We start from the raw sequence: 9,527 nt of genomic DNA, 5'->3' as shown, positions 1-9,527 counted from the left end.
CCTTTGCCTGCTATTTGGATTATTCCTGTGGATTACCCTGAATAAACGGCTGCACTTGGATCATTTAACTAAGTCTCAGAGCAGAAATAACAGATGTGCACAGACTGAATGAGGGAGAAAACAAGGAACAGGTGGGACTAATTAATTAACAAATGATTAGCAACTAAAGAAATGGGAGCTAAACATATGTAAAGAAATGAAAACTCCAATAATACATGATAATACATAACAGCTAGACTGTAAGAATGTAAGAAATCAATCATACAGACATTAGTTTTTTTTTTCCTCCATTTTTTATTTACACAACAATCAACATATATATTCACATATCAACACAAACAACAACACATCCTGCATACAGATTTTATGTTTTTACAACGTTTGCACAAAGAAAAAAAGAAAGAATCGCATCAGTAAATCCGCAAAACCTGACATCAGCATCAGTTCATCCACTTACAGTTATAATTGGTTTTGAAGATTGTGGCGACCAGGGCGGGCGAGAGCCGTGAGGGAACGGCGCGAGGCCGGTGGCGCGAGTGTTAATGAGCTTCACCTGGGAGGCGCACCGGCCTTGAGTCCCTCACGGAGGAGCTCCGGGAGCATAAAAGGAGGAGCGACTACAGTGAAGGACGAGAGAGGACCAGGCCTGGACTTTATGTTATGTTTTATTATGTTTGTGTGGCCGGCAGACGTCCGCGAGGGTCTGCCGGCATTACTTTCGTTTTGTTCTTTGTTTATTTCTAATTAAAGTTTTGTTGAATGTTCGCCGGTTCCCGCCTCCTTCTTCCCGTATTGACGAACTTCGTTACAAAGATAATTTATGAAAGGACACCACATGACAGTGAACTTAGTCTTGGAGCCCCTTAAATTAAGTCTTATTTTTTTCCAAACTTAAGAATTGTAACACATCTCTGGCCCACTGTTTAAAAGAAGGAGGAGGGACTGTTTCCAATTAATCAAAATCAAGCGCCTTGCCAACAGAGAAGTAAAGGCTATACAGTCCAATTCACTTTTTGACAAAGTGTTTTTTTTTTCACACACAATACCAAAGATGGTGGTTAAAGGATTTGCACATCTTTGCTAAATATTCTAGAATAGGATACAAAAATCTTTGACCAAAAAACAGACAGACTAGGACATAACCAAAACATTAAGAGCTAATGTAGCAGAGGACTGCTTACATCTTGTACAGGTGGGGTCAACAGAGGAATTCATATTTGCCAGCTTGGCCTTGGGTAGATGCAGTCTATGTACCACTTTGAACTGAATAAGGCTGTGTCTAGCACAAACAGAAGAGCCATGGATTCTATATATAGCCTCATTCCATTCCTCGTCCGTCAGGCAGATATTAAGGTCCAGTTGCCAAGAATCTCTTAGTGCATTAACAGAAGTGCGTAATGATGATATAAGTTTTATATATATAAGCTAGAGATGGTGCGTCTTTGCTCTGGGTCATCAGGAAAAAGTTGATCAATAGGATTTGGATCGGGGAGTGAAGGAAAATTCTTGCTTGTGAAAACACGTACCTGTAGATATCTGAAAAAGTGGGCTTTAGATACTTTAAAGTAAGTTTCTAATTGCGCAAAAGATAAGAAGCAACCATCAACAAAAAGATCTTTAAAGGTTAAGATACCTTTTTCTTGCCATAGCAAGAATGCCTGATCATTCAGAAACTGAGCAAATCGATGATTTCTGCCAATTGGAGTACAAACTGAACCTCTTTGCCACCCAAAAGAATTGAAATTTTTTGCCCAAATCCATAAAGAGTTTCATGCCATTGGGTTCAATGAGTGAGAGTCTAGACCCAGTGGTAAGGGTGAGGAAGGAAGGTGAGAAAGGAAGGCAAGCTGATGATTCTATCTGGACCCAGTCCGGAAAGTGATTTATATAATATGAATCTTGCCAATAAGTCAGAGCTCTTAGATTACAAGCCCAATAATATAACTGAAAGTTTGGGAGAGCCATTCCCCCTTTAGGGTTTTGCAGAAAACACAGACTTATTCTGGGGAGTTATCACTTACAAGCTGCAAATGATAACTTCACCCTTATTTGACATTGACATTTAAATGTTTCAGAGTCCACACACACACACACACAACACATATATTTTGATCACAAACAGTACCTTAAGACAGTTAAAAAATTTACAGAGGGGTTTTTGGACTTCTCTTCATCTAACAGTAAAGATTTCCTTTGGAAGACCTTCTTTGCCCTTCTTGATACCAGTGAGTATCGAAGTAACCTGTTTCATCAAACCCTAACTATCAGTGAAGATTCAAAATGGATTTTGCTGTAAAAGCCACATCATATTTGAAAATATACATTTCCATTGGATTGACAATCATTCACGTTTGCCAACCCTGGTGATTGCCACTTGTAACATTTCCCTATTTAAAAAAAAGGTCATATTGATATTTATAGTTATCACTTTTTTTCCTTTTTCTTATTTTGACCACGTTTCAAGCAGATTGCAGTTTCTTCATCAGCCGGGTAGGCTAAGAACAGTTGTAACTGGGTAACACTGAATTTCTCTTCTTATGCACATTTGAACTATCGTCATCCTTGTGCACATTCACATTAGCATTTTCTCTCTGTGTGGAAACTTTAAAGCATTTAAAGATTTCTTAGGTGTGTATGTTTTTAGTTCTCTTACTCCACTTTTATTGGGAATAGATTGTTTTTACTGTCTGAATATCAAAACAAACATTTTTGAGGGGCATGTAAGTGTTCTGTCACTGTCGGTTGCAGCAAGGACGAAAAAAGACAGAGATCTGACAACTGAAGAGAAAAACATAGGGCTATAAATACACAGGCAAACTAATCAAACAGGGAATTAATCAGACAATGAATCACCATAGAAACACTAGCAAACCTAGGAAACAGAATGGGAAAACAATGCCAAAAACAAACTAAAGTCAAACTTAGCGGCCATTTACACTACACCATTTTCAACTAGTGTTTCTTTACAAAGTGACATCCATAATACAGCGTTTTTAGTCATTTTCATGGGGACTGTTCTGACAATGTTGTCGTCTGCATGTGAAAAATGCAGAGAAAAAATTTCAGTTTTGAGTGCGTCATTGTTGTGTAAACATACCTGTAAACAGAATCGAACTCAGAACACTCTTAAAAAAAATAGTTCCAGTGGAGTGGGGCAGGTGGGGGCTTAGGAGGAGGATGATGAGCTGGTAGAAACAACAACCACAGAGGAGGCAGGAGCCAGCAAGGAGACAGCAAAGGGAGGATCCAGGGAGTAACCCCCAGCAGGAGCACCAGGATGCAGGCCCACGTCAGAGTCTAAGGAGGAAGGAGCCATGGTGGAGATGCCAGGCAGAACCAGGGAGACCAGTGACTGAGGCGGAATTGATGGATTTGGAGACCCAGGCGGAGCAGCAGTGACGAGCGGCCAAGGTGGACTGAGGCAGAGCCTGATGGAGCTGACGGGGTGGAGAGACGAGGCACAGCAGAAGACCTGGAAGTTTGCAGCGTAACAGAGCGACAACTGACCAAGGCGGAGTTGGAGGGACGAGGAAGCCAAGGTGGAGCCGAATGGTTAACGTCCCGAGGTGAAATGACGGGCTTGGAGGTTCGAGGTATAGCTAGGGGGTCAACACACCAGGGCGGAGCTGGCGAACAGAAAGCCCAAGGTGGATCCAAGCTGCTTGGTGAAGCCAGTGTAGGAGGAGCTGAATGACTCAATGGAGCCAGCAGAGACAGGGCTGAAGAACTGGGAAGCACAGGCAAAGGGTTATAAGATGGCCTCCTTGGCCAATACAGGACTAGCAGAGAGTTCAAAAACAGCCTTCTTTGCCGATACGGGACAGGCAGAGTTAAAAAATGGCCTCCTTGGCCAATAAGGTATAGGCAGAGAGTTCAAAAATGGTCTCCTTGGTCAATACGGGACAGGCAGAGAGTTCAAAAACAGCCTTCTTTGCCGATACGGGACAGGCAGAGAGTTCAAAAATGGCCTCCTTGGCCAATAAGGTACAGGCAGAGAGTTCAAAAATGGTCTCCTTGGCCAATACGGCACAGGCAGAGAGTTAAAAAATGGTGGAAAAAAATGTAGGTGGGAGTGGAAGGCACGGTGGGAGCATCACAAACACAGGCTTTGTACAGGGTGAAAAACAGGCATGGGGCTGGACAATGAAACAGACTTGGAACTGATCTTTTTACATGCAGTGACTCTCTCATTAGGGTTCATGTTATGCACACTCCCTTCAGTCTTGGGAGTATGAGCTCCACCTCGTCCCTTCATACTCAATTAATATCCCCACAGGAACGGACACAGGAATTGGCTCACATACCTGGTCAGACTTATTAACAGGCTCGGGTTCTGGGATGACTGTTGCCTTATGGGTTATCTCCATTAACGAAATGGGGGCCAACTCACGCACCAGTTCAGACTTAGTTCTCCTGGCCGCTGGGTCTGCGGTGGGCTCTGGCGAGTAATCCTTGTTGGGCGCTGGCTCTGTTGTCATGGCAGGCTCCGGCACTGGTCTGCGGTGGGCTCAATATTGTCCTCCGCTGGGGACGTGGCTGTGGGTCCAGCATGCGCTGCATGGACTGTGTGCTCTGGCGCTAAATAATACTCCTCACTCTCACTGATGGTGAAGGGGGATCCGCACTGAAGTACCCAGTCCACATACTCAATGAATGTCTGTTGAGGTCCGTCTCTGCTCCATCAGGAGTGCTTTCGTCTTCAAGTTGAGTCCTGCCTGGAAAAAAACACAGGTTTCTGACGTCGTAATCAATGAGATGGTGCAGGTCTAGGAAGTCCTGTGTGTGTTCCTCGAGGGAACGATCCCCCTGTGAGAGGAGGATTTGAACTGTCACTAGATCCAGTTTGTTTGGTCAGATCTTCTATTACCATTGGTTGCAGCAAGGTTCATAAAAGGGAGCTGGATTTTTGCGCAGCAGTATTTATTGATAACAAAATCAAAACACAAATACTTAGGGTTATTAGCAATATCAAGAAAATGTGAACAGAACAAACACTACATAAAGATGAGATCTGACAACTGAAGAGAGAAACACAGGGCTATAAATACACAGGAAAACTGATCAAATGAAACAAGATGGTGCAGGGAATTAATAAGACAATGCATCACCATAGAAACACTAGCAAACCAAAGAAACAGAACAGGAAAACAGTCCAAAAACCAAATCAAAGTCAAACTCAGAACAACCATAACACATTCTATGTCACTAAGAAGATCAGGTAAACATCCAAGGAGGTCAGCAGGGAACACTTTTATAATAGGGGCACGCTAACAAGGTCGCCAAAGACTGCAGCCAGAGGAGTGAGGGTATATTACCTCACACTGTTACATGTAAAGTCACAATAACCTCTCATTTACATGGAAATGGGCTTTCATCCAGTTTTTGGAAACAATATGTCCACAATCTGGATTACAGTGGAACATAAAATGATGTTCCTAGACTAGTGTACATGCTGATGAGCACATTGTAAACCCTAATGTTCAAGATAATTCATTGGTTTGGGTAGGGTAAACTTAAATTAGACAAATTAGTTCAATTAACTTTCTTTTTCTTTTGAGTTCACAAAACTGACACATTTTAAGTAATCTGAATTGTTTCTTTGTAATTTTTTTTTACAGTGTATCAATATATATTGCATCTCAAAGCACTGTTTAAGAATAGGATCCTTAATGCCAAGAAAACACGAACGCAAACACCCTTCAATCTCTGCTGAAAATGCATGCTTCTTTAAACATGGAGAGCACAATTCTCTAGATTCTGTTTTTCTAAAAATAATATTTTGCTCCCACGGTAGTCAAGATACCACAGCTATGCAGTCATCTGGTGCCTCACAGCATGTCAGCTGCGCTTTAACAAAGCAAATTTTCATGTGATAAATCATTACATCTTAACCATTACAGGCTGCTCATGATACAAATACTTGGGCACATTTATAGATTCTAAAACTACTATAATTTGGTCTGACAGCTCTTAGACATAATGAAATCTTGCACTTATCTCATGCCACAGAACACCCCAGATACTGATAACTTTGGTTTAATAAGTCAGGGCAGACCATATAGAATTGTCTTTGTCTTTGAAGTGACCCCAGTGTATTTTTATCAACAGCATGCTAAGCAGTCAGATGAGAGAGAGCGGGTGGGACAGGCAGGATTTTGTTTATATATCTCCAGCTTCCCTCCTAGGCCGTGACATCACTGTCCCCCTCCATCAGCGAGGCTCCATCTGTCCCTTATATCTCCGCCAGATCTCCAGTGACTCATTGTGGAGCAGAGTGGATGGTGAGAGGAGACCCCTGACAAACAACAGATGCACTCTACCTGTTTACCCGACATCAATGAGTCACGTAGGGCCATTCACAAGGCACTCTCTAGTGCATTTATATATGCCTATTTTAAAGCACTGTTGTTTTCTTTTAAGTGTGTGTGTGTGTGTGTGTGCGTTTGCGTGATATCCAATTTTTAACATCTCATTCTTGATTCATTACTTGATTGGACAAACATGCAATGTAATAAGGTAGAATTATAGCATATAAGTGTCAGTAGCATGCTATTTAAGGATTCAATACGTGATCTTAAGATATTGCACATTACACAAGGAGTGAAACTTTATAAGGACGTACAAAAATATACTTCTTTATAAACTTTACATAGAAAATAATTGTATGCGACGTTATCGTGTAGGGCTGGACGATAAACCATATCATATTGAGATTGCGATAAAATTTATGTCGATGACGATGATAAGCTCTGGGCATTTTTACTCAATATGGATTAATCTAACTGCATATCACACAGCAGAAATAAACGTGACAACAGCTAGTCAGTGCATGTCACTAGTAAATGATTTCTGAACGGTGCGGTTTCGTCTGCTGTCTCAGTATATGAGGACATGAACACATGAACTTCATCTCCAGAGCTGCTTTTAGAGTCTCTTCACAAGATTTTCACCATTTCATTTGAGAAAAACTACATTCAAATACACACTTAAACTTAAACTGAATGATCTTCAGGACAAACCATCAAAATAAAAGTTTGGTTTAACTTCAAGAAATTATGACTAAAATGCTAAAATGTACTTCTCAAAGTAATATTAATAATATTATTACTATTTCTAAGTAATATCATACAACCAAGATGTGTTTTCATCCATGTTTTAAATGTATAGAGTTCTTTTGTGCAGAATCTTATTTGACAAAAAATAAAAATGTAATGTTTTGTTGTAAATTAATTGTTATATTTTCACTTGATTATAATTTAAAAGCTTGTTTAAATTGTTAAAGGTTATATAAATATGTATTAAATCATAAAACACAAAATCCCATAAAAATAAAAAGGAAAACACAGAATTTAGGAAAAAATAAAATGGATTTCATGGGGCCCTAAATTATAATGTCTGTGGGGTTTAATTGTTTACATGTTTACATTCATTCTCAATGTCTGACAAACGTGTGGATATGATTTCCTTCACCATTAATGGTAGGTAAATGAATATTGTGATAAATGCCGTGATAATATTTCTGTCCATATTGCCCAGCTCTATTATCATGTATAAAGACCAACATTTTATGGGTTATTGTTATAGAAAGTTGAAGTTTGAGACAATCACAGCTACTCAAATAAAACTCTTGGCAACAGACGGTACATTCAGAAAAGTAGACATCTTATATATTATTTAGAATAACACAGTAGTTTCATTCAAGTTCAGTAAATCCAACATGTCAAACATGGTTCTTTGGCTGCCTCAACCAGCAATTAATTTAGTCTCAGGCGAAATGATATTGCACAGCCATCTCAAACCCAAGACTACAGATATGATACCCTTTTAGCAGATGATACCTCCAAAGACACACAATAGTAGTCTAGTTGTCTACTCAGAACAACTGTGAAGAAAAACTTACAACTGTTCTCTATTACTGTTGCATTTACAAATATAAAATGATTGCAAAACATATTGAAGCTTGTAATACATCAAAGCGAGTGCAAATAAGGCATAACGCACCACACATTCACACAACATCGTGTAGGTCATTCAACTGATGTCAGAATCAATGAAATCTGAAAGCAATAGCATACAACAGAAAAGGATTATCTCTGTCTGTTTGTACAGTAAGTGACTAGTGTTGTGACGATACACCTGGAAGATCACCATCAATATATATCAGTATATTAGAAATAATGTACACAACTTCAACTGAAACATGATGCATAAATAATTTAATAATTGTCTAATTTAACATGTCAGAGACACATGTTCTGGTATCCTAAATGAATATGAACAACCAGGAACAGAATAGCACAATATTCACTTTAGTGCGCCATTGGAATAGTGGTTAGTTTGATGGCAAAAATTAGTATTGACAAGCTGTGGATATATGTTTCTTGACTAATTGACAGAATGCAGGCCACAGTGCTTACAGGCAACAATGCAACTTGTATGCTACATGTGAATCATTATACCCTTTTGATGATGATGATGATGATTTGTATTTGGACACCACTTTACTATTTGATTATCTGTTTTGAAATCTAATACTGAAATACTGTGTAAATGCATATAGAACATCAACTGCCACCAAACATTACTACAGAAATCAACCTTTACATTACAGCGTTCATTTAACTGTATTCACATTCTGTGTATAATGGACAACATGTGCTTAATGTGTAATTATTTGGTGGAGCTGCTGTGATTCACCCTTCACCGGGAGTTTGATTGACGGGTGAGCAATCTGACCAATCATAACTCCGAATCCGACATTTTGTCCGACAAACAAACCAGATAGGAGAGTTAGTAGATTAATGTCGATGGACTTGACCTTGAAAAACTGTGTGTATTATTGACGTCTTTCCATGGTTTAAACAACATTCCTTCTAATGTTCATTCACGTTTATTTCGCGCTATAACTAGTCATAATAAAGAGGAAGAGATGATTAGTTCACGTATTCTACCGGTTAAACTAAGGCATTACAGCGATCCGTCACCACACAAGAGTCACAAGACGGTATTTATTGTTTGAATTTCTTTAAAAAATGACAAAATTTGAAAGCTGAGGCTTTCTTTCATGTCAAAAGTAACCTGCTCTGTCTCATCTGTCGACGCGCTGTCAGCGTCCTCTTTTCTCGCGATGTATTTTGATGTGTTGTTGACTTAATTGCCCTCAGAATTTTTGAAAATGTGTTATTCATGATGTATTTCTGTAGTTTTACTGGATATTACTGTTTTTGAAGTCACTGCATGTACTGGATATTATTAATTTGCTATAACTATTGTATTTTTTGCCTCAGCATTTCATCATTATTTTGTATTTATTATCAGATTTGATTAATTATCAGAGATTGTAGTTATACTGTAACTAAACTGAGTGCTTAGTTGTACAATTCTGTAGGCATCCTGTATATCAGGCACACAAACAACAACTATAATTAATTGTATATCTATCCTTCCATCTTCTTTACCTGATTTATGAAGGGCCTCTGGGGAGTGCTGGAACATGTCCCTGCATGTCTCAGAAACACCATAGACAG

This window comes from Megalobrama amblycephala, linkage group LG18, assembly GCF_018812025.1.
Source record: "Megalobrama amblycephala isolate DHTTF-2021 linkage group LG18, ASM1881202v1, whole genome shotgun sequence".
NCBI lineage: Eukaryota > Metazoa > Chordata > Actinopteri > Cypriniformes > Xenocyprididae > Megalobrama > Megalobrama amblycephala.
The sequence above is the reverse complement of the archived record's forward strand: the minus strand, read 5'-3'. Positions refer to the sequence as shown.